The sequence below is a fragment of the Anser cygnoides genome, chromosome 9, assembly GCF_040182565.1.
Source record: "Anser cygnoides isolate HZ-2024a breed goose chromosome 9, Taihu_goose_T2T_genome, whole genome shotgun sequence".
Classification (NCBI taxonomy): Eukaryota; Metazoa; Chordata; class Aves; order Anseriformes; family Anatidae; genus Anser; species Anser cygnoides.
The window spans coordinates 23,440,826-23,465,250 of NC_089881.1; the positions used below are offsets into that span (position 1 = coordinate 23,440,826).

The 24,425-nt window shown below is 39.2% G+C and overlaps 1 protein-coding gene across 1 annotated transcript in view; it reads left to right on the forward strand.

Annotated features, from left to right (window-relative positions):
* Positions 1–4,188: 4,188 nt before the first annotated feature.
* Positions 4,189–24,425, forward strand: part of BCHE (butyrylcholinesterase) — a 54,817-nt gene continuing 34,580 nt past the window's right edge. Inside the window, exon 1 of the mRNA XM_048059510.2 lies at positions 4,189–4,307. The gene's annotated coding sequence lies outside the window, so the exon portion shown is untranslated. The remainder of the gene's footprint in view (positions 4,308–24,425) is intronic.

Genomic DNA, 24,425 nt, shown 5'->3' on the forward strand with positions numbered 1-24,425 from the left:
CTTAAAAAGACTAGTATCTTCCAGACAATTCCTGTGCAAGTTTCATGTGTTAAAGCCTACATCAGGAGAAGCAGAAATAGCAAAGGATAAATTGCTCTTAAAAAGGAATAAATACTCTTTGTACCTTTTGATCATGTAATCTTCTCTCTACTTTTACCACTCTCTGATTAAGATTATAGTCTTTTATCAAATCTAGTACTCGTGTCAATATCTTTGAGCTTTTTTTCCCTTATGTAGAGGTTAGCAAGGTAGGAAATGGGAATATTTTTACCAGTATCCCACAGATCTGTTAGCTGAAGAATTTTTTACCATGATTTGTCTTAGGTTACTCTGTCTTCTGACAGAAATACCAGCCATAGGTATGGATGTGGTGTAAGATTTGTTCTCAGGAATTTATCTTCTCTGGTCAAATCCCTTTCTTAGCTTTTAGTTTCTAAATTTGATAAAGTAATTTGATTAATCAATGCAGTTCTTTGGATATGTCCACTAATTCACTTTGCAAAAAATTGCAATGTAAAAACATTAAACAAAGAAAATGTAAAGAACTGGGATTTATGGGGGTATGGAAATTCCACAGTTCATGATAGGGCAGGTAGCTGTTTATACTCAGCAGTTTCGGCCATTTCCCCAATCTCTGTATTTTAGTTCCCAGTTCTATACCAAAAGTAGGAAGCAAAGAAAAAGTTTTGATGACAAATAAGGATTTTTTTTTTCTTTCATTCTTAAAGAGGCAAATTAAAATATAGATACATAGTTATAAACTTAGGAAATGCAAATTCTTTTTTGGTATAAATGATCATAAATTCAATCATTTCAAGTTCAGTATGACAATCTACAGCAATGGAGGATATATACTATATCTATCTCAGCATTTGTTAATGTATAAACTCTTTTACTCACACTGGTGTTCATTCTCAATAGTCTTAGGAAACATTAATGCACAATTTGTAGATTTTACACACTACCACAGTTTACAACAAAACACACTGAAAACTGGCTTCTAGTCAGTTCGGACAGGAACCTGTCTTAATTTAATGATATCATTACCAAAGTTTAAGAAAATATTGTAAAAGTAATAGGGGATTAAAAAAAAAAAAAAAAGTGGAAACAATGTGGTGAAAGCTTGCCAGGGGTAAGCATAAATAAAATTTTAATATAAAAAAACATTTTATATATTTTTACTATAAACAATCATTGACAAATTTATGTATCTAAGCCTAGAAAATCAAATTGTCCTGCACTGCAAGAAGCAAGGATCAGAGATAAGCTGAATATAAAGCCCTAGTACAACACCTGGATGCATAAGTGCACAACAGAAAATAGGGAAGCAGTGGTATTTGTCCGTGTAGTAGTGCTGAGACAGTTATTGGAATAGTCTGTTTAATTCTTCAGTCCAAATTCCAAACTTATATTGGAAATGATCAGAAAAATGATATTAAGAGGTCTGGAAAACCTATTTTCTAGGGAAAAATTTAAGAAACTAAATCTATGTGGTTTATCCAAACACAGTTCAAGAGATTACTTTCATTAACTTGAAGTCAAGGAAGTACTGATGTGAAAAATCACCTGCTGGCAAGTTATTAAAACCAATAAATCTTCTGATCCATATATAAACTATGATAGTATCAATGACATCAGTGGAACCACACTATTATGCAAGTCAGATTATTTAAGTGCTTGTAGTTTATCCTCAGGTAAATTCAGTCAGTGACTGTAGTGCCTGTCTAAAACAAACAAACAAACCTACAAAACCAACACATTCAGATCAGTCCCAGTTCAGATCAGAATCAAAAAATTCAGGCTTGGATATGTGGACAGTTTATAAATACCTGAAATTAAACAGATTAATGACTAAGGCTGGTTAAGATTAAGAATCAGCTCAAAATGCATGGAAAAAAAACACCACCACAAACTGTGAAATATTCTGACATTCTTCAAAACTGAAATTCTGTGTTTCTGCACACTTGTATTATGCATTTAAAAGAATGATCATGTTTTATTCCTTGCCAGATTTGTTTTTCTACTTGGAAAACATTTATTCTGTTTCTTGTTTACAGTGAATTTAGAATTAACGTGGTTGTTTTGGTTGAACAAAAACAACCTCGACTTGTAATATGCTTCATTTTATCATACCAGAAAAATCCAATGTAAAAAAAATGTAACCTGAAGTTTGTTTAAATTACTTAAAGAGTTAAGTTAGTTGACAAAAGAATTAAGTTAGCTGATAATTACCATATAAACAGATCAAGGATCAAAACTACCAGTGAAGTTTTACGAAGTGTAAGAAGATTATATTTCCAAGTTATAATACTGAAAGGCAGAACTAGCTTAATGTATATAGAAAAATAAACCTAATATCCGTATGTGAAATATCATTGTCTCAGTGAATGTTTTTCACAAAGTAATAATCAGAATAAGAAAATCCAGCAGTCCAGTTCAATAAAGTAACACACAGTTGGCATTAGTGAAGCATGTATTTGGTGCAATGATGTTTATTTGTATAAACCAAGCCATGTTTTCTTAAATACTGTAGAAATATACAGAAATCCCAATTCAAAAACACTCTGCCTGGTTTCCTCATGAGTTTGCCATCCTAAAAACCATTTCCCTGTGCCAGCTTTCCTTGCAGAACGTGCTCACCTCTTTGATTATCAATCACATGCCTGCTGCACTCAGCTTCTCCCAGGACTCTGCTCATCACAGGCTCTTTTGGTGTCCCCTAGCTATTTTTAAGCATGGTATTACAGAAAGCTAAAAATGCATCTGTTATTTTCACATCCTAAATTTAAACACCTTTAAATAAAAAATCCTGACTAAATCTGCTGGCACAGAACAGAATCATTCTTGAGCAGCAAATATCTGACTGAGTATAGTCAGATCTTGAGCAGGGAAACACTACGTGGAGGACTCAGGTCAGCAGCTCTGTTGGCTACAGCAAGGAACGAGCTTGCAATAGGGAGGAGACCCGTCCGAGCAGCACGAAGGTTCTAGAACAAAGTACAGCAAGGAAGACCTAGCAGCATAGCTCTAAAACTGGAAAACATCCTGGTAAGAGCTGGAAGATCCACATGCATCTCAGCATTCCTCTTCCTGAGAAGTCTTGCAGTCTGAGTCACCACCAATATTCCTTGTGCTATTTGTTAATCATTAACCAGGTTAGCTAACAGTGCTGGTGTGGCTGTGCCTACTTCTGCTGCGAACACACTTTTATAATTTACCATGGTATGAATGATGTTTATGTTTTACTTAATTGATTCCAAAGCATCATAGCAGTCTGGGAATGATCATGTGAGCGTCTGGAGTGAGTCAGACACTATCTCCAGGTTAAGTCCTTGGTGTTGCTTTAGATGGTCAAAACTCAGGGCGTTAACAGGCTCAGGCTTAGGAGTTTATAAAGCATGTGGCAAATACAGACAGGACAGAAGACACAATCTAGTGACAACATGAGATTTACAGCATTGCAGACTGGCAAAAGCCGAACAGTAGAAACCCTTCAACTTGAATTGTTTTTCAGATATTTATTTTTAGAGTAAGATTTGATTTTTGATTCAATAAAAATACAGAAAATATGATTTTTTAAAAAAGATTATTATATATATATATATATATTTTCATCAGAAAATACAACACGGAATAGAACGTAGTTCAATGCCACAGCAGTTGACCTGGGCACTAGCAGACAGACTCATTTCTCAGTCCCGGGTACTGAATTGACATCCCACATTCATACAGACATGGAAGACCAAATATGAAAAATGAATAAATGAGTTTGACGACTAACCCAATGTTATGTTAGATTTTAATACTTCTAAATTTCTAATTAAAGCAAGGTGGAATCTATCATATTCTGCTCAGATGACAAATCAACCCTCTGAATTAAAACTGTGAAGTGCTTAAAGGAAAAAAAAAAAAAAGAATAGATCTCCATGTCCTCATTCCAGTTCTTGGAAAGAAGTTTAAAACGAGCAAAAAACTGCCTTCATATCAGCAGCTATAAAAGTACACTGTTACAGGTAAAGGTCTCGGCAAAGCAGGGAAGGCACAGACGCGTGATCAAAGCTGCGCAGAAATACATGTGTTTCCTTCAGTTGTTTGGCAATGTGTCATTATTTAGGTAAATTATTTACATATAAGAAGCAGCATATCCTCTGAGTCACGTAACACTCCTGGCTCCTTAAACTTGCTGCTTATCTGACAGCAGGGCAGTCGCAGATATAAGGAGCTTGGCTACTTGGCAGTCCTTGATTGGTCTGAGAATGCTCTTCTGCTGAAGGAAAGAAGCAGTGAGACGGAAAATCAGCTCTCAGGTTTGTCTTTTCTGCTTTGTTTTCAAGTAAAAGTGTTTAAAGCTGTGGAGGTGGAAGTTCTGATTCGATCAGACAGGGAGATCAGAGTGAGTAAGCATGTGCTGCTCCCCCCCACACCTATTTCTTTGTTAATTTGTGAGAACATCATGGGTGTGATGTTGTAGGGGGCAGACGAGGGGAGTGATGCCAGCCAGGCCTGGGCCTGGGCCTGTTTCCCCCACAGCCTAGGAGCTCACTGCTGATCCTGCCAGGGCAGCCTCTGGCACCAGACCAGGCCTGGACACACCTGGTCCTGTGCTTTGAGCTGTGCAAAGATGATGGATAAAAGATATTAAGTTGGAAGCTGGGGGCCCTCTGCTGCAGGAGCAATTAAGTAATTACTAATGGCTAAAAATGTCATGTTGTTGGTCCTTACCAGGTATTCTTCGGTGTTGGAAATGCAAAGCGTGCTCTAGGAAAACAAAGAGCCAGTTAATTGCACGATTTTACCTTACTAGAGTAGCACTGTAATATTTCTGAATACATCTGTTTTTGGACAACCAAAAAAGGGTATATAGATAATTCTGTCTCACACTGTGAGGACACAGAGTGACTCTACAATGCATACAGGCACATGAAAAGGAGTTCTGAGGTAGTTTGTACCCAGTTTATGTGGGGTCACCCCAATTTAAATGGGTCTGGTCTAGGACTTAACAGTGCTGCAGAAGAAAAGACAACTCCTAAATCTGTTATGGTTTAAAAAAATAAACATCAACCTTAAAATTACACAGGAATATTGGAGTGAGAATTGGCATTAGGCTGAGTAAACCAAATCAGAGGAACATTATGCATCAATGTGGAACGAAACTGCATGTACTCTTTTCTCTTTAAAGTGTTAGCAGGACATCAAGGTGGAATTAAAATGTTTTAAATGTCAGATGCTTGCTTCTCTTAGCTCCCACCAGGAATTTTCCAATCATCAAAAATCCAGCCATAATAAATGCACTTACACTGCAGTGTGCAGCTATTTCTCTCTAGCTGATAATGCTGTCAGACAGCCTTTGTGCAACAGAAGAAATAGAGCAAACACTTCTCAGCTGATTTCCTGCTACTCCATTGGCATATAAGTGTTGGCAATAAGGGTGAGATGTATAATAAGGCTTCAGACTTAGTTTTCTTTGCTCTGCAGTCATGCCATGAGATAGCAAACCTCAGACCTTAAAGCTCTCCATTAGTTGACGGTGGCTTTGCAAGGTGCTGCCCCTCTCTGCCAGGCTGGGGAAGACCTCCTGTGAGAGGAGGCTGCTTGGAGCTCATCCTCACCCACAGCTCATCAAAACACTGCCGATATCCTGGAGTTCTCACAGTTAAAATTTACAGCAATTAATGCAATGCATCTGACATTTCACTGCTTGAAGTGAAGTACCATGGAATGGCTATTCCTCCTTCACCACACAGGAGTTTCTTTCTTCTCGATTTTTCCCTTCTCCCCTCCCTTTTCTCCCAGCTGACCCCAAGTCCATCCATTCTCCTTCAAAAAGCACACGATGGGCTCAGACTTAGCTGTAGCAGGGGTGAAATTAATCACCAATTAATGTAGTGCTGAGGTCAGTGCTGTAGGTAATGAGTCTGATTAACACACATGATCCTGCAGCAGTGGTTAGCTAAATCTTTGCTTTCTTCCTTCTGGGATTAATCTCAGTTTATACATTTGCTCCTGGTCAGCCAGCAGTTAGATCCCAGATATATCAGGCTGGTCTGTCAGACAGCTTCAGGTTCCCTGGGCTCTTCATCTTTTAAATCTTTGCATAAATATCTCTGCACTTGTACCACAACAGGTATTTTTTTTAAGCCAGCATACTTGTTTTAGTGAGAACAAGCAGCAAATCAGCATCTCTGTGGATTCTGAAAAACTATGTTTCTAGGTTTTCCCAGCTGTAAAACTCTTAGAAAGGCTTTTCTTCCTTCTCTTTGCCTGTTTTTCTCTGGCAGAAGTTTGATTGCAATTTTCTTTCAATGTTTTTAAAGTGACTGACTTTAATTTGAATGTATTTTCCCCTGAAAATCCTTTCAGTCATTGTGGAATTATACAAAGCAGCTTTCTGCACAGGAGAAAAAAATAATAATAAAAAAAAAAATCTGAGACTGTTTCTGCTGAGGGGGGTGTGTGTTATGGGGAGTGCTGCTGTTTCCTGCCCTGAGCCAAAGCAGTTTGCTTCCTACCAGGCAGAAGGGATACAGCAGCGCTGCTGTGAGATGGAAATCAGGCAGAAGGTTGAGACAAGAGAGGCTGGGTACCAATCCCTCCTGCCTCCTTTCCATGCAAAGATGGCACGTTAGCAGACTGTCTGGTGATGGTGCTGTTACACAAATAATACACAAATTAGGTCTTGATGCTCCTGGCCCACTCCAGGTCACTGAAGCCCTATTTGGCAGCACCTATCCTGCTTTCGTATCCTTTGCTTCTTTGTTCTCGTTCCCTGAGTTTCTCCCATGCAAGAAATGCTCTTCCCTCATTTCTCTTACCAGAGTGCCAAAACAGCTGCAAAATGGGGCTGCTGAGCCTGGAGGGAGGAACGGTCACTGGGGGCCCTGTAAACCAAGCAAGGAAGGCTGGAGGAGTGACTCTAAACAGTGCAATGGCTCTGCATTTCCACATAGAATAATAACTTTTCAAAAAGTTGGGGGTGGGGTGCTATTTGATTTCGTGTTTGTTTTTAACATCTTGGCTCCACTGCTTTTGATGGGCTGCTCTCTATCAGCCTGGTTTCAAAGAAACAAGATGAAATTTTACAATGGTGAAGAAAAAGTATAGATTTTATTTTCAACTAAGTATGTTACTCTACAATGCCAAAACCACTATGGATTTGCTTTCTTTTTCAAATAAGAATGTAATAATACAGCAGCACACAACTTACTGTTGTTTATGACTTCAAGACCTGCGAAACTGAGCCCTGTGCAAGTTCAGAGCAGCCAAGGAAATGTGGTAGAGCAGTCAGAAATCAAAATTGTATCTTGGAGAATTTGCCAGTATCTCTGCACCTGTGTTCATCTCAAACTATCATACAAGCTTATTTTGTTTTGTAATGTCAAATCAAACAAAGTCACGTACTCGAGGACAAACAGTAACATTCAACAGCTCTTGTTAATTTAGGATAGATTCAGTGGAATAGTACAGAAATAAGGCATGAAATATAAGATATTGATGTACTTTCCAATAATGATGCATATCTTTCTGATTTCTCTGTGTCAATAATGATGCTTTCCAGTAAGGTCAGAATGGACAAGGCTTATTGGGGTGGTGAGGAGAAAGTAAATTCTTTCCTATCCCCCCCCAAACGTGGTAGGCTGAAACAGGTTGGCTCATCTTAGAAAAATGATGCAGATGATGCAGGTGTCTCCTTCTTATAAATTTACAGCAAATAAATATCCAGGAGGAGAAAAAGAAATATTTTCATAAGAGAAAAATGGTAACACTCAATAAAAATAGTTGCATATACATTTAGTCTGGAAATGAGAGTAATTTCTAATCTAGTGACTGATATTGTCAAATGTTAGGAGCAGAGTGGGCAAGAAACTACAAGATTATATTTAATCATACAATGAGTGAAATAATATATAATGATTTCTTATAACTGTAGAGGTCTGGACATGATGGACGGGAAGTCTTGAGAAATTTTGCTGTGGAAAATAACGTTGATTTTTGCTAAAAACCATTTTCAGAAGGGGAAAAAAAATGAGCAAAAGCTATCAGCTTGCTCCAGCAAATACATGCTTTTGAGATTATTACAGTTAGTAGGCCTTGAAGTTTAATTAAAGTGTTCTTAACAGCTAAATAACACTAAAGGCAATAGAGAAACTAAATTTCTAACAAACTAAAGCAGTATCCTCAGCCTTACCTTCATCAATGTATTTGAGAGTGAGAGAAAAGGAGATGCTGAAGAATACAAAAAAATAGAAAAAATTGTCAACATGTATATATTTAATTTTTGTAGATGTCCCCATCAATACCAATAAAGATCATGGGTAGAATCTGAATTCCTTTCTAGTTGGAAATCAACTGTTGATATCCATCTGTCCCCCTGCAGGGACCCTCAGGACTCACAACTGCTAATCTCACATTGTGAATAGAAGGCAAATGTTTTGCATGTGCTACACACAACTTGAAATAAAATACAATTATTGACTTCAGCTCTACATTATTCTGAAAAGGGTAAATGTACTGTGTGTGATGGGAAGCCTTCCAATAACATTTTTAGAAAAATTAGATATTTTAGGTGGCCTACGGTAGGCAACATTATTTGTAATGCACATGAAAACGTTACATATTCACATTCATCAATATGCATTGGCATAAGGGAACTGATTTTCTGAGATCATTGCTTCATCAGCTGACAATGGGAATGAAGTGTTCGACTTTGCTTTCTGCCAATTCCCCCTGCCATGATGCCTTAACATGAAATATACCACAAAGCCAACTTTTTGGCTGAACTGTTAATCAATTCATGTTCTGAATCATGAGTATTCATTGTAGTTAGTATTTTTATCTTGATATATGTGCATTGGATAATTGAGCCAGATTTCTCTAAATCAGTGTGACCATAGAAATTTTTCAGCCTTTTTAGATGCTGCACAGTTGAAAGACTTGTGCTGGTTTTGCTGGTCAAAAAGGAGCAAAATCGGGTGTAGAACTGTTTTAACACTTTTTAAAGCTCTTGTTGCCTAGAAGGCATTTCTGGTTTGTTTCTTCTGAATGTTTTCTATGTTTTCTGTGGTGTGGTTGAAACTCAATTCAAGATCAAGGGCATGTGAAACAACAGAAAACTTTTTTATTGGGTTTATCCTTTTGCTACTAGTAATCTGCAACACATTAGCCATTTTGGGCTGCTTTTAAAGAATAAGCAGACACTGAGTTGTTGTTTAGACTTTTGTTTTGAGAATTAAACAACCGTCACTGTATCCATTAATATCTGTACTGATAGATTAATAAATGTTCACCTGCATGAATCTTCAACTACCATTTTTTCCTAGTTGTCTATATTTACTGGAAAAATGAGTTTTATGCCATTTACTTCCATGTTGAAAGTCTGCCTAAATCCATGGTACGACTTAAACCTTTAAGGCAGGGTTGACCTGGTATTTAAATAAGCTTTTTGATGCTGAATACCATTCATTCAGATGCACTAGCAAATTCTTCCACAGCAGCAGCATGGACCCCACTTTTTTTTTTTTTCAGTGTAGAAGGGGAAAAAATATTTTATCTGCTTTGCAGAGCTTCAGACTCACTGAATGATTTGAAAGAAAATTGTCTTTGTTCTGATTTATGAGCAATCACAAGTAACACAGATTCTTCCCTTGGGACATTTCTACTGAAGTGTAACCACATCGAGATTAAGCTTCCTCTTTGCGTGCCCTGATAGTCTTGTGGGTGCTATTACCAGTTAAGGCATACAGACTCATGAGCATGATCTAAAACAAGCAAGTACAAGTATTCATTGCAATAGAGAAGCACATAAAATTGCTGAGTAAGCTGGTACCACTTTTTACATTATGCTTGGGATTTAAAGTGACAAAAGCCAGTCCCAGCAGCAAGCCTTGGGGCACTCCCTTATTAACCTCTCTGTATGTCAAGAATTAGCTATTTTTTCTTCTCCTTTGTTTTCCCTATCTCATGAACAGTTTTTAATCCATGGCAGAAAGTTACCTTTTACCCTGTAGCTATCAAATTTCCATAATGGGCTTTGGTGATGGATTGTGTCATAAGCCTTCTAAAACTACAACTGAATGGTCTCCTCAGGTCTTCTTTTATTCTCTATTAACTTTTTGCTGGCACTGAACAGATTTGTAGGGAAAGATTTTTAACCTTTCAAAACATGGGGGATTTTTACCTATTTCTTTATTTTTTAAATATCCTGTAGTTTTATATTCACATCTATCACTCAGTCTAAGATACCGGGCTTCACATAGCAGTAGTTGCTTCTCAGATAAGAAGTTAGACAGTGGAAAATCTGAAAACCCTCAACATATAGTTACCTCATATCTGAATGGACAGATTCACATTTAAACGAACTAGATAGAAGTCTACAGCATTGCTATTGTGCTTTACAGTAGCTAAGAATCTGTTTGTATTCTTTGGGAGACTATTTTGGGAGAGAAATCAACCTTGTGGCATGTCATCTGCAACTCACATGTGATCCACAAATCAAGGCATTGCCAGCACCCTGATGGGAGCTGAATAACTGAGTTACATTTCTCGTGTCTTGTGTTAGAATGAATTGTGCTCCAGCGTATTCCCACAATGAAAGAAGAGGTGTATTTTTCCCTCTTCTTTTTAATCTGACCTAAAGATGTTTTTCTCTGAGTACTCTGTGGGAAGACGGAAGGCACTGTCTGCTGCATCCCTCAAGGAGGAAAGCAGACAGCATGGAAAAACTTCTCCAGCAGCAAGCAAAAAGTTGAAGTGTAGCTGGGGAATTATCATAAAAGATTTGGGAATGTTAAGACAACACACAGGCAAATGCTTAGGGAGGTGGAATAGAAAATTAAACTAAATCATCTCCTAGTGTGACTCTCAGTTATTTTGTCCAGGTTTAAAGACTTGGGTTCCTGGATTTTGTTGTTATGTAGAAAACATAGGAGTTATCGTCTCCTTCTGATGATCAAGAGTTATGCTGCTTCTTATATTAGTTTTAGAAGTATGAAATTAATTGTATTTCCACAGAAATCCATGTGGGATGTTCTTGTCTTTTGTGTCACAAACTCCCAAAACTGATCTCACCTAATTGTCTAGTTTTATTAGAGGAAAGTATCAGGATCCAACCTTGAACCTTAGCCAAGTTTTCTTTATATTTTCATGGGTAAAATTAGCAGGTGGTGGGTTCAGGTGTAAACCAATAGGTGCAGTTTTTCATGACTCATGTCCTTACGCTATTGATCTTTGAGCAACCTGGTCTAGTGGAAGGTTGCCCGTGTCAGGGGGCTTGGAATTAGACAATCTTTAAGGTCCCTTCCTACGCAGACCATTCTATGATTCTGTGATCTTGTTGCCAGATGTTCTAGATGCTAGATGTTTACAAGTCTTCAGAAAGTGCTTGGACAATTTCAATGAAGAAAATAGTGGAAATAAGATACAAACACATCAACTCTCGCTGAGACTCATTTTTTTTGCTGGCTGGGAAGTTTTACAAGCATCATTACATCTACTCTGTTCTACTTTGATTTTCCAGACTTCTCTGGCATTTCGGGTTAAACCACAACAGATGTTTTACCTTTGGACAGACTCAGCATGGCTATACACATTCTTTATATGTAAAATTTCTCTTATTGAATGAAAGATGTTATAACTTCTCTCCAGTTAACATTTCTTTAGTCACACAGAGTGGAAAAATAATTTGAATCACACTGTTGTCAGGGCTGATCAGTCCTATAGAAACAAAATAATAAATTGGGTGGTGGGGAACCTGAGGGAAGGTTCTGGGAATAGCATCTATAAGAGACTGAAAGAATTAAATCTGTTTATAAGTTAGCAGGAAAAGAAATAGCTCAAGTATAAAATATCAGGGAGGGTAATCTGAAAAATAGTCCAAAAAAAAATATGGGCTAATCCAGCATTCAAATGATTAGCCTAATGCAAACTGCAATGCTGCTACCACTGGAAACAGATCTGATGGTCAGCATCTTGGCCAGCCTCTGCCTGTTTAAGGTGTCACCCAAGCCGTGTCCTCAGTACACTTGTGGTTTTTGAAATAACATGTAACTTTGAAAAACCGAAACAGCTTGTGTGTGTGGGGGGGGGAACGCAGTAGTGAAAGTAATCTGCAGTGACAAACATTAAGGAATGGTTTGTTGGAAACTGCACTGAGTGTATCATCAATTCACAGATCAGCTTTGCAGTGTTTGCATGCTAAGCCTGTGCATATGGGTTATTTATTTTCATACCTGAATTTCATGGCCAGAAAACGCTGCCAGTGGTTTACATAGAGAGCCAAAGTCCTATGAAATATACTGAGCTGTAAAATCAAGAGGAAAATGAGTCTGAGAGGCTTGTTTTGTTTCTGGTTTTCTAGGATTTGAGGGTCTTCCCAGTCAAATAACAGCTATTGAACGCGGCAGCGTAGCTCTGTGGGTGATGCATACTGCTTAAGGGCAACAGCACAGCCTGGTGGTTTATGGTTATTCCAATGCATTGGATCAGGTATCTACACAGGAAAATGCAGGACTTTCCTTTCCCCTTAAGCCAACTCATTGCCTGTACAGAACTGAAGCTGTTTCTCATTAATTCGTATGTAAGATACTGCTTTACCTGAGGTTTTCAGAATAAATAGAAAAGATGAGACTGCAAGGGTATATGCAAAAAGATAAATTAATAGGTCTCTTCCTTTCCAACATCTATGATTGTGAAACCTCGAGGCACAGTCGTGGCCAGCTAGTACATGTGGTTTGTGCTGAATGTGTCTTAATTTTTGTTCCAAGATAATAGCCAGAGGCAGATAACTAAAAAGGAAAAGTTTGCAATGTTCACTATGCAAAATTTAAAGAAAAAAATAGGCAAAAAAAAAAAATGTGTGCAGGAAAAATAAAATTTTGTCTTGCTGGCTTTTTCTATTACAATAAAGCCAAACAAAATAAATAATACATTAACATAAACTGAATATTCAAACACCAATAATAATATTTACTCTCTTTCTTCTGTGTCTTTGGGGTATGTGACGTTGGTCAGAGTGTACCTTCTGATGTGACAGTGAAATGGAATGGTGCCAATAAAATTAATTGCATTTGCTATTTTGCTTGATTTTTGAGGAATTGACTATGCTATTACTAGGAATGCAGCTGGCACTGTTGTAGTTGCTGAACAAAATTCCTGAAAGCTACAGTTAATTTTCAGTTCATTTACAGATCTTACTAAGTGGTTCAAAAGCAAATGGCTGTAGCTAGAAGAGCAGTGCCAGTCCAATGTTGGGGCTGGTCCTGAGTGTAGTTTCTTCTTCAGGCTCCTCAGCTCTGCTTACCTTGATAGAAAAATCCCTTGATTCTAGCCTGTATGGCTTTGGATCTGAGAGAAAATATATCTTGAGAGCGGCTTACCAAGGCACTGAAAGACTGAAGTGCTTTGAACCAAGAAGTAGCATTTTTTTTTTTTTTTTTAATGCAGTAAAGATTCCTACATGATGGTCACCACAAATAAATGTTCCGGTTTCTCTCTTGATCTTTAGTCTGAATGTGGCTGAAGTATGACTTGCAGTGAAGTGCGTTAGGTCACTTGGTCATACAGTTACTGCATTTGAACTTTTGTTTAAGCTCACGCTTAAGTTGCATTTATTTTAGTGTGATAGCTGGAGTCAGGGAGGCAGAGGATTCAAGACCCCCCACTGTACTCCAGTGGAAAAGGAGATATTGGCAGCATATGAAGGGGTTTGAGCTGCTTCAGAAGAGGTTGGTACTGAAGCACAGCTCCTTCTGGCACCCTGAGTGCAAAACCACCTTCTATTGCAAAAACAAGTTTATTTCTCACATATATATGTTTCCTTTTCATCACCTGCTAATAATAACCCATCACTTCAGGCACTGCCACATACTTTGCTTGTTGCTCGGCTCACGCGGTAGGTGGCGGGGTTCATTTCTGGACGGAGAGCCTCAAGTCAGCCATTTTGCCCTGACGCCTCTCCAGCAGGCCCTGGTGGCTGGGGCAGCACAGCCACACCAGTGCTGGTGGGATCAGTCTCTCCACTCCGCTTCCCGTGCTATTGGCCAGTACGACCCCATATTTTCATTTTACTGAAAGGAATTTGTCAGCAACAACTTAATTTATGGCTTGGGGACATCTGCCAGTCTTGACAATTGAGGATCAAACGCCCACTCAGAGAATCAGCATGTACCCAGTATTCATGCTTGGCTATGAGAAAGCTCTCTTTTTTTTCCATGTTAAATGAAGGGAACTTTTATTAGTATTAGTTTCACAGTGCCAGTCGTGCCACCAAACTGAATGCTGTATCAGCATTTACAGTACATTTAGAGGGTGAATCATCACCCTCATAGGCGTAACAATTCTGTAATACAAATCCAGCGTGTTGCAATATGTGTCCACCAAATTCTGTTCTTATTCCTACAAATTTTGTATCGAATCACTTAGGTCAGCTTAAATTTGGAGAGCAACAAAGTAAACACAATTTTTGGCTGATTTACATGTCTGTGATTATTGTAAAAGGGTTTGCTTCCTAAACTAAAGTGATGCAAACAGTCTGCCAAGAAAATGAGCTGCAATATTTTTGTTACATTTTTGTAAAGCTGGTTGTAACACTCAGTCATTAACCCGAGGATAAGTGGACACCTGAAAAGTAAAATTCAGATTACTTTTTACATTCATTGGATCTGTCAGTCTCAGGCTTGAAATGTCATCATTTTCCTTTGAGCTAAAACATTTGGAGTGTTAGCCTAATGTTTTTACTATGCACTGTTGCAGACGTGGGTAGCACACGTTGGCACCATTCGTCTTCAGAGCTGTTAGGGTTGGTATATCAATATCTGTGATTCAGGGACGCCTAATAGCATGGACTGTCAGGATGCAGTGTATCGCATTAAGAGTCATTAATAGCTCTATCCTGTGCACTGACATGATGTAATGTAACAGCTGTCCCAAAGAGAAACTCTTAAGGCATCCTGTCAAAGTCAGACATGCTAATAACTGCGGTAGGTGCTGGCACATCGCATGGTGACAGTGCCAGCGTCCTGCCTACCAGCAGCGCTGCAGCAATGCCAGGCATATTGTATGGAGTGCTAAAAATCCATGCATTAACGGCTCCATTTTTACTGACATTCTCCTGTATGCCCTGCCAGAGATTGATACTAAATGAGCTAAGGTGAGCCAAGATCAGACTTGTTTCATGCGACTTTGAGGCACCGTGGGGACAACGGAGCTGGCAGGCACATGCTTGAACTCCAAGTGCAAATGACTCGTCCTCACTGCCTGCCCTCAGCCTGCCTCTTGTTTTGCCTGCTATTGAGATGCCATCTCCTGCCAAAAACTCCAGACCTCATTTCTCACTGACCCTATCTCAGGCAAACACCTCTCTGTTTTTCATCGCACAGGAAGAAGCTTTCCATAAACATTTCACACAACTCTGTTGCCATCCGTTCTCATGGCTACATGCTGTATGTGCTGACAAATGTTGCTTTGTGGTTTTCAGTGTGTGTATCCCATCTTTCTGCTTCCACCGGATTCCACTTTTCTTAGACTGAAAACTTTTTTTCACTTGGACTGCCCTTACCTGATGTGTTGGCATATCCCACTGCAATCATGGTCGAAACTACAGCTGTGGAGGGAAAACCCAGTACAGCTTTCTGCGAGAAAGGATTCTTGTGTATAAATTTACAATTAAATGGCACTTCCAAAAGGCCAATAGTAAAGACCTTTATGCCAGTAATGAGGCATAGGAAACACTGATTTCTAAATGCCACAAATCAGTAAATTAGTTGCTCCTTGGGCACCTGTTATGTCAAACGCTGCTTATTGTCACTGGACTGAGTGGTCACTGTGGTGTCACTAGCATCTCCAGCAGGTGTGGGGGTTTTTACTATGCTTGGAGAATCTCACACGTGTTGTTCAACTGAGGTTGTTGGATACATCTTTATGGACCATGTCATGGCTTTAGGAGAGTGTGTTTTCCCTCAGTCTTTAGGTGAGGAGGGAATATGTCTGTCTTTAAGTCACTTTACTGAATAATTATCCACCAAGGCACAGGAGGCGCTTTTGTAACCTCTGCTGTTGAATATGCGTCCGTAGTGGAAATGGCTAAGCTGGAAAATCTCCACTTAACTATTCATAAGCCCTTGGGCTCCTGGCTCATGTTTTGGCTCAAGTGTAGCATACTGGATGGACAATAATGTCCTTGTTGAAGAGCCCTTTGATAGCTCATCCCACAGCCAGAGATACCAAAAGAAGAGCTTGAAAATTCCTCCAACTTCTTTAGGAGGGTTGTCTTCAGATGCTTAACCTGGATTGCTAAAGGGGTAAGAAGCTCTTAGTCCACAGAACAGACACCAGCCCATGTAATAGATATTGATATTGCTTATGGATATTGATCCTATTGACTCATTAGTTGATCTTCCAAAACAAACATTTATTTGTATTCACTCTGGCTCTGTTCTGAAGGCTGTTATGTACTGGCTGTGCACAGTCCCATTTTTTGCTTGCCAAGCAGATGGTCTTCCTGGGCTGGTTTGCAGGGACCAGCTGAACACGTCTGGCCACAGGTATTGGGGTAGGGAGGTACCCGTAGACACATCACGGCTGCAATAGTAAGTAGGGCAGACCAGCGGAAGCAATGAAACAGCCAGTTACCAGGATCCAGTGGTATACAAACTGCAGGGCTTCTTATTCCCTTTTTTTTTTTTCCCCCCTTCCATTTTGGAGAAGCTCAAATCTGATATCATAGACTGAATCCCCATTTCCCATGCTTATCATGACATAAATCTAGGCACCCATCACTGAAACATCATTCTAAGCTTTGCCTCAAAGTCTTTTGCATGGTGACACAGTGGGATCTAAAAGGACAACGATTTGGGAAAAATAGAAAAGAGCTGGATCAGTTCACTTACATTCCCTTTGGTCATACATCTTCTTTCCTGTCTGTTCTGGTACAATTACCTCACAAACATTTCATCATTGCCCATCTTCTCTTGACATAGCTTCCAGGTTTCTCTATAAAGTGCTCTGACTCTGCTGCTTTTCCTGTTTGTGCCCTAGTGCTTAATATTTGTACAGATTTATTGATTGTTTTTCTTACTGTTATTTTATTCTGCTATTTTACTGCTACAATTAACGTTTATTAGAAAAACTATTTTCATACTTTGTGTTTAAGGACATCACTGCACATTTTTTTGGCAACAATGAGAATAGCTGACTAAAAATTGGGGGTAAGAATAAAAGGAGTAGGAGAGACAAGGCAGCACAAGAGTTAGCAAATTGCCCTTCACTTTTCGCATGGTTAAATCCTAAACACTGGTAAATGCCCTTTCACTGGGGAGGAGAGTTCATATTTAATATAAGTACAAGTGTGCTTAATCAGAAAGGAAGCACCACAGGCATCTGCATTTCTTTGTGCGACATTTAAAATCTTAGGTAGTTTTCATCAGCTGCTGACAAGATGTTTTGCATGAACATGAAAGTTAAAATTACTTGACTGTCTTCACTGAGCAAACCTTAGCCATTGTACATCACTCCTCCAGTGGCCCTGGGAAATGCACTGACGTTTTATTAAAGCTATGTCCCTGCAGGCTAGGTAATGCTGGAGATGCTGAAAGGCAAACCATGTAAAACCTGCTTAGCGGTGACTGCCTGCCTACCTGTAGGTTGGTGAGTGGTGTTTTTTTTTTTTTTTTTTTTTTTTTTCCCCCCATACAAGCGAGTTGCTGCTTTGGCAAAAAATGCAGGCTCTTAATGCCATAATACTCCATCTGTGCCTTTGGAATCCACTTTCAGACCAAATCCTCACTACAACCTTTATTATGATTAATTATTGTGCACAGAAGATTCCCAGCTGCAGTGGTGGCTCCAACAACAGGCACTGGCAGCTCCTGGGCAGAGTGCTCAGAAGTGGCTTTCCTTCCCCATGGTACATCCACCAGCTGAGGAGCCCTGGAGTATTTGGCAGGAACTTCTTCTGATCATTGCCTTTGTGACTTTTAGAAAATGCAGACTCTGAATCCCAAAGGATGAACTCTGTTTACTGTGAAAAATGGATGGAAATGCTGCTCTTATTCAAGATTGCTATCAAAAAAAAAAAAAAAAAAAAACACTTCAATTTTCAGTAATACTTCGAGAGAAAACCTATAAAACTCAGGGATTTAAAACAAACCAAAGGTGATGTTTTAATGCTCTGTGTGTCTGGATGCAGTTCACTCTTCCTTATGATCTTGGGCACATCTTTTAATTTCCCAGTATCTCTGGACTGATAAATAGAAAGTCCTTCAGGTTGCAGGCTGTCTCTGTGCATTTTGTACTGAACCTGCCTTCAGGCAAAAGGGAGAGAATGAACAGAGAATCGCAATGTTCCTGTGACTGGTAAAGTGCCTCTTCTGCCAAACCGATGTGCACGGTGCCTGCCTGAGGTGCCACGTTCTGCCTGCATGCACCGAGGTTTTCCTTTCCTGTTCAACTTGCGGCAACCCATGCTGAAGGAAAATCCACTTACAGATTGTTTTCAGTGTTAAAATGCTATTGCATGATACGTAGGAAGGGACTGGGAGAAGTCAGTGCTGTTTCAGGCTTGTATGATTTCCTTGGTGCAAAGGTGAGAGGAAGAAGAGAGGAGTTTATCAGACAGGTCAATACACCAGGAAACTGTTTAGGTCAGAATAATCATAAGCAGAATATACTGGCAAGAAACTAATGGAGGCTACTGATGAAGAATAATTCTCTCATGTAAAATAAAGTTTCATAATAGTTGAACATCATTAGTGTTTCAAGAACATTGTTGGACTCAAAACTTTAATTTGTATCCCTACAAAGAAGTAGGTATGTAACATCAAATCATATTGAACCTCATATTATTTTTTTGGTGACTTTCTGTACTTACTATGTAGTCATACAGCAAAACCTGAGGGCGTTTGTTGTACTTCACCCCTAAGCCACCTGCTCTGACAACTCCGTTTTTCAAGCAGATGGTATTGTGATGAATTACCCAATATTCTCGAATCATGGCATGTTCCTGAAAAAAAAAAAAAAAAAAAAATGCACAGATGTTTATAACGAGGGTTTCATGATTACACAATGCTTGCACATCCACAGAGCGAAGGGGCCTTCTGTTAAAAAGGCACTCGGCCTAAGAAGGTTGCTGCTGTGAGGGGACTGACATTGCTTAGCAGTGCCTGGGCTTTCAGGAGCATAATAATCTCCGGACATGACCTGATGGAAGAGGTCAGTGCGTGCCTCTGTGTGTTGTGCCATGGGGTAACAAAATAAGCACAGCTTCTTCCAGGGTCATGTTTTTCCTGAAGTTACATTTCTTTCGCAGAACACATAGACAAAGAGATCAAATCAGCTGTGAATTATAGGAAGCAAGCAAAAAAATGACTGGAATATTTTTGTGTTTTGCCCTGGTGCATCACAGTGAGGGTAAATCCAACACATGACCTGATGCCGACTAGCATCAGTGCTTCCTTCCCCCTACTTGAGCAGAGCTGTGGGAAAGGCACAGCCCGGCTGCCTTCAATAACAGGCGGGCTGCAGAAACCTCTCTCACCTCCTCTCCAATGCACTCCAGACCCACGCAGAGCAGTGACAGGTGGATCTGACGTTTTACCTCATGACAGACACCGAAGTTATTTCTACTAAAACCCATAGCTGTGACACATTCAGGTGCCGTGAACCATTTATTGAAGAGTGGACAAGGGCACACTGAGCTTGTTTCCTCTATAACTCTCCGCCATCAGGTCCCAGCAGGTCCCAATGTAAGCCTCAGTACTTTCATTCACATTTTCAGTGTGCTGGATGAAACTGAAATCTGAAAACAGCAGTGGCTTAACCTAAACCGTTGGACACCTCTATGACTTTTTTCACGAGAGATATGTATCTCATTGTTACCGAAACTGAAAGACGGAAAATCATAGTAGCGATGAGGCCTAAAATAAAGGGTGATAATTGGGAATCGGGAAGAGTTCCAGCCTTCCCCACTTAAGTACTACTTAACAGACCCAAATGAGTTAATTTATGCATTGAAATTCTTAGTTATTCACAGAGTTTCAGTCTGAGAGGATGGGTTATCACAGAGTGAGCTTCATGCTGCTCTTGGTAGGCGATTACCAGTAGCCAACCTTAGTTTTCAGAGCCACACAGGTGTCATTTCTGCTTTTGAGAGTAGGCTGCAAAGACAACTATTTTTATGTATTTAATAGCTATCAAAAATATTTGATATCTGTTGAATATATTATCACAAGATAACACATAAAATTTTTTTTTGTCAATGAAGGATCACACGTAAAACAATGTCATGCTTTGCAAAACAGCATGCTCTTTACCTTGGGGAAAAAGCCAGCCTTGCAATCTCCAGATCCTTTCTTCTTCCACCTGTACATTGGATGAGTTGGACCATTTACCTTTTTTTTTTTTTTTTTTTTAAAACCATTTACCTGATTGAAGTCAGGAGAGGAAAGGCAGACTAATCTGAACTTCCTTGCTTCAAACATACCCACACTAGCCTTGGTGGTGTAAAACACATTTTTACATAATTTTAAATAAGTAGAGCATTAGTATCTATAGGAAAGAAAATGGAAGCATAAAAATGTAAAACACAGTTATAGGCAATTGATTAATCTTCTTCAGAGATCTGTGAAACCTAGCATGTAATTCAATTAAACTTATCATGTTCACACAATATTTTAGCTTTTTTTTAATGTTCCAGTTTTACCTGTTTTCTTACAAGCTAAACACCGGGGCTATAATAATGTTATGCAAGACATGCTGTGTATACGTTAATCATTCTTTACTTTCTTTATTGAATCTGATCCCTATATGAGACAAAGTAATGAGTTATGTAAGAATACAATAGGGGATTAAGAGTAAATGAACATTCAAAAAAAATAATAATAACAATAATGCGTCTATCTTTTATCTATTCCACTGGCTGTAATCCCTCATTGGCTCAGATTGCTCCAAGATTTTTCTAAAAGTACAGACCATAACTGTGCTAATAAAGAGGAAATTATATTAACCTATAATTAGAGTAATAACAAGAAAGTTACAGACGATCATAACTGAAACAATAAGAGGAAAATATAATTATTTTAATGGCTTATATGAGTGTTAGTGTCTTCTGTATACTTAATAAATTGGTATCCATTTTCATATGTACCTAAGACACCTTTCCTAATATTATCAAATTTCCCTTCAAATCAATTGGTTCTTATGACTTATCTAACTATTTGTTAATAGAAATATTGTTTGAAATTTCTGCTAGTCTCAAACAGCAACTGAAGCCTCCTGAGCAGAGCGGACCTGTGTTGTGTTCACTGGCACAATCTGGAAATGCTCACCCTGGCATAGGGTGATGGCATTTCAGAAGGTTCAGACGGTGGAAGAGCAGTCATCTCTGGAAATGTTGAATAGTACAGGAGATCAGCCATGTGGATGCTACTCATGTCCCCAGCAAAAAGCTTATGTTGAGACAAACCCCTGCCTCTCAATGGAGCACCGCTGTAATACCTGGATGGCAATAACTCCATCAAGGATATTTTAATCTCTGCTTAATTACTTTGTCAGTTCTGGCAGACACCTACTCCACCAGGTATTTTGTGCACTGCCCTGGAGGCATCCTCTTTCTGGAAGCTTCTCTGGAGTGAGACTTCTCTGAATAACCAGAATAATGACAGAATTTCAGACAGGTCTGGTGACCAGCTACCATCAGCCCTAGCAACACTCAGTCTCTCAACAGGCTTCTTAATGGTGTCAGTGTTTTACATGAACATTAAAATTTACATACAGGGGTGTCACGTGCAGTGCCAAGGATGAGATTTGCAGAAGACATACAGGCAGAGCAGGAAGAAGTAACTGTCCTTCTCAGGGTCACTGTATATGGGCAACTACTGTGCAACGATGCTCTGCAAGCAGGGTAAACTCAACTTAAAATCAAAGGCAATTATTTATTTCATAATATGCCCAGTCAAATAATGTGAATGTAAGCCCCAAAGCTGAGCATTAGTGGATCCATGCTGCTGCTGAGCTCCCGTCTTCTGTTTTTCCACCTGAAGATTTCACAGCTTTTGGCTTCGGTGTTTTTCTCCCTGAGTCCTTGAGCTGCTAACTGTCCCCATCTCAGCAATCTTACCCCTGTCTGCAATTTCACCTTTCTTATCTTGTACAGCTTGAGTTTATTTGTTTTCTTCACAGCTTTTTCTCACGACATAGCAGTTTTCTCAGAAGTGCAAGCCAAGGTCATGCAGCTGCTCTATGGGAAAACTCAGCCTGTGATTGGAGACAGCCAAGCCCCCCTAGGGAGCTTACCAGAGCTGGAGTTTAAACGAAACCTCTTCATTTTTTTCATAAAAATGACATTTCATATAGTATAGCCATAATTTGCCTTTTGAATTTCCTCTCAGCTATTAAAAAAAAGAAAAAAAAAAAAAAGCTTCCTACCTATCCATACAATTTGCATATATATATTTCCAAACACGCTTCACATGTGATATCTTTTACATTGAAGTGACATTTGCAAAGTTTTTCAGCCCAGCTATTCTTATGGGAGCCCAGGTGCTCTTTCTGAGACTGTAAATGGCTTGGAAGGGCAGGGTCAAATCCAGAGCAGGGGACGCTTCACATGTGAACAAACCGTGAAAGCCTAGAGGACGTCCTGGGAAAGGGGCCCACGCTTTCTACTTGGAATAGCTGAGATGCATTATTTTTCAAACAGGTTTTTCCCTCAGAGATTCTCAGCTCTGTTAGGTGACTCCTGAGTATAATCCAAAATGTGCATCACTTGGGGTATTCGTAAAGGTAAACATCTGCTTCTCTCTAGGTAATATCCTGAAGGGCAGTTTAATAATAAACAAAAAACATAACAAAACCACTTGATATTTCTATAACACATATTGTTTAAATTCTCTAAGCTTCTTAGACTATTAAATGTCAATCTTTCCTAGAGCTGGCCTTTGTTTTCATTTCCTAAGAGACCTGGGCACCTCTTCCACCAAAATTCCTGTCAGTGTGAGATCTATTTCATATGTATGTGCTGAACGATGAAAAAACTCCTGTCTTTGGTGGCAATTTTTTAAGAACCTTGCCTTAAATAAAGATTTGCATGACCTCAAAAGATAGTCTGACAGATAGATAGATAAGGATATTTAAAAGTATCATCAGTATATGGAGATATATATACATACATACATATACAAACATGCCGTTCTATATGTCTGCTGTTTTGTGCCTCCTTTCCTTTAAAACTCCCAAAGGAAAGCTGGGAAAATGACCAGTCTACACAGAATTACTAAAGGCATTAAGTGTATTTAATCTCTAATTTTCTCTCAGGTATTTTTAGTAATCTAAGGAATAACTAATATAAGTGTTTCCTCTCGCAGCACACGGTGGTGAAACTTTAATTTATATGTTAATTTTTTAATTAAAGGAAAAATCATAGAAGAGGGCTTACTTTTCTTAAAACGTATAGCATTATATTCTAACACTGGACTAAAGCGTAGTAGTCGATTATAACAGTCTCCACAGCTGGCCTCAACGCCCCCCTTCCCTGAAGACAGCCAGGTAACCCCAAGGCTGAACAGAGCCAAAACCAGCCATCCACTTCCCACAGGGTCACCTTGTTGGAGCCCATGGGAATGCTCCACATTTTGCATTTATCAGCTGAGCCCGCGTGAGGGTGTGTGGCTGCTCCCAGGGCACTGGGAAGCAGGGAAGAGGAGAAGAGAGAGAACAAGGTGGAGAAAGCAGATGTGGGACAACACGGCCAGCTCTGGAAAAACGATGAAGCCAGAAAGAGCATTTTGTGTATGTCTTCTGCTCATTGTCTACTGCTGAAGACCATGATGAGGGCTGAGAAAACAAGTTTGTCGTAAGCATCCAAAATACCTTGTTTAAAAGTGGCTTCTAACAAATTTTGGGGCTTATGATTCTTTCCTCTGACGTCATGGAAATGAAGCAAATGTGTGTCACCTGGCAATGTTCCCAACAGAGACATTTAAGTCAGTGAATGTGTGTGTCAGAGAAAATGGGAAACTGCCTTAAACAGCACAACTTAGTGTTTCCTGCAGGAAACTGCACTTGAAATGTTTTAATCAGCTGGAGATGTCTCTAGACTTGATTCCAAATTAACCCTAGTTTGTTATTTAGGATTTATGTTTACATAACTGCAACCAACATCTTGGCTAGGAATTCTGAATCTCAAACTGGCAACTGTATTGGACACTTCCATGCTAAAAATTCTGGGATTTATAATTTGGATTGGGTTTGGAATGGGATATATTCTCTCCAGTGGACATGTCCTTGCAATGCACCCATCGAATGTCTGATCCTGAAGGTAGATTGTAAAATTACCAGGAAAGACCAAATGAACATGCTTTCTTGAGCTTTTCCCTATTAAAATACTATTTCACATGCTAGCTTCTAAAAATCATTTGTAGTCTCCGTGTTAAGGTCTA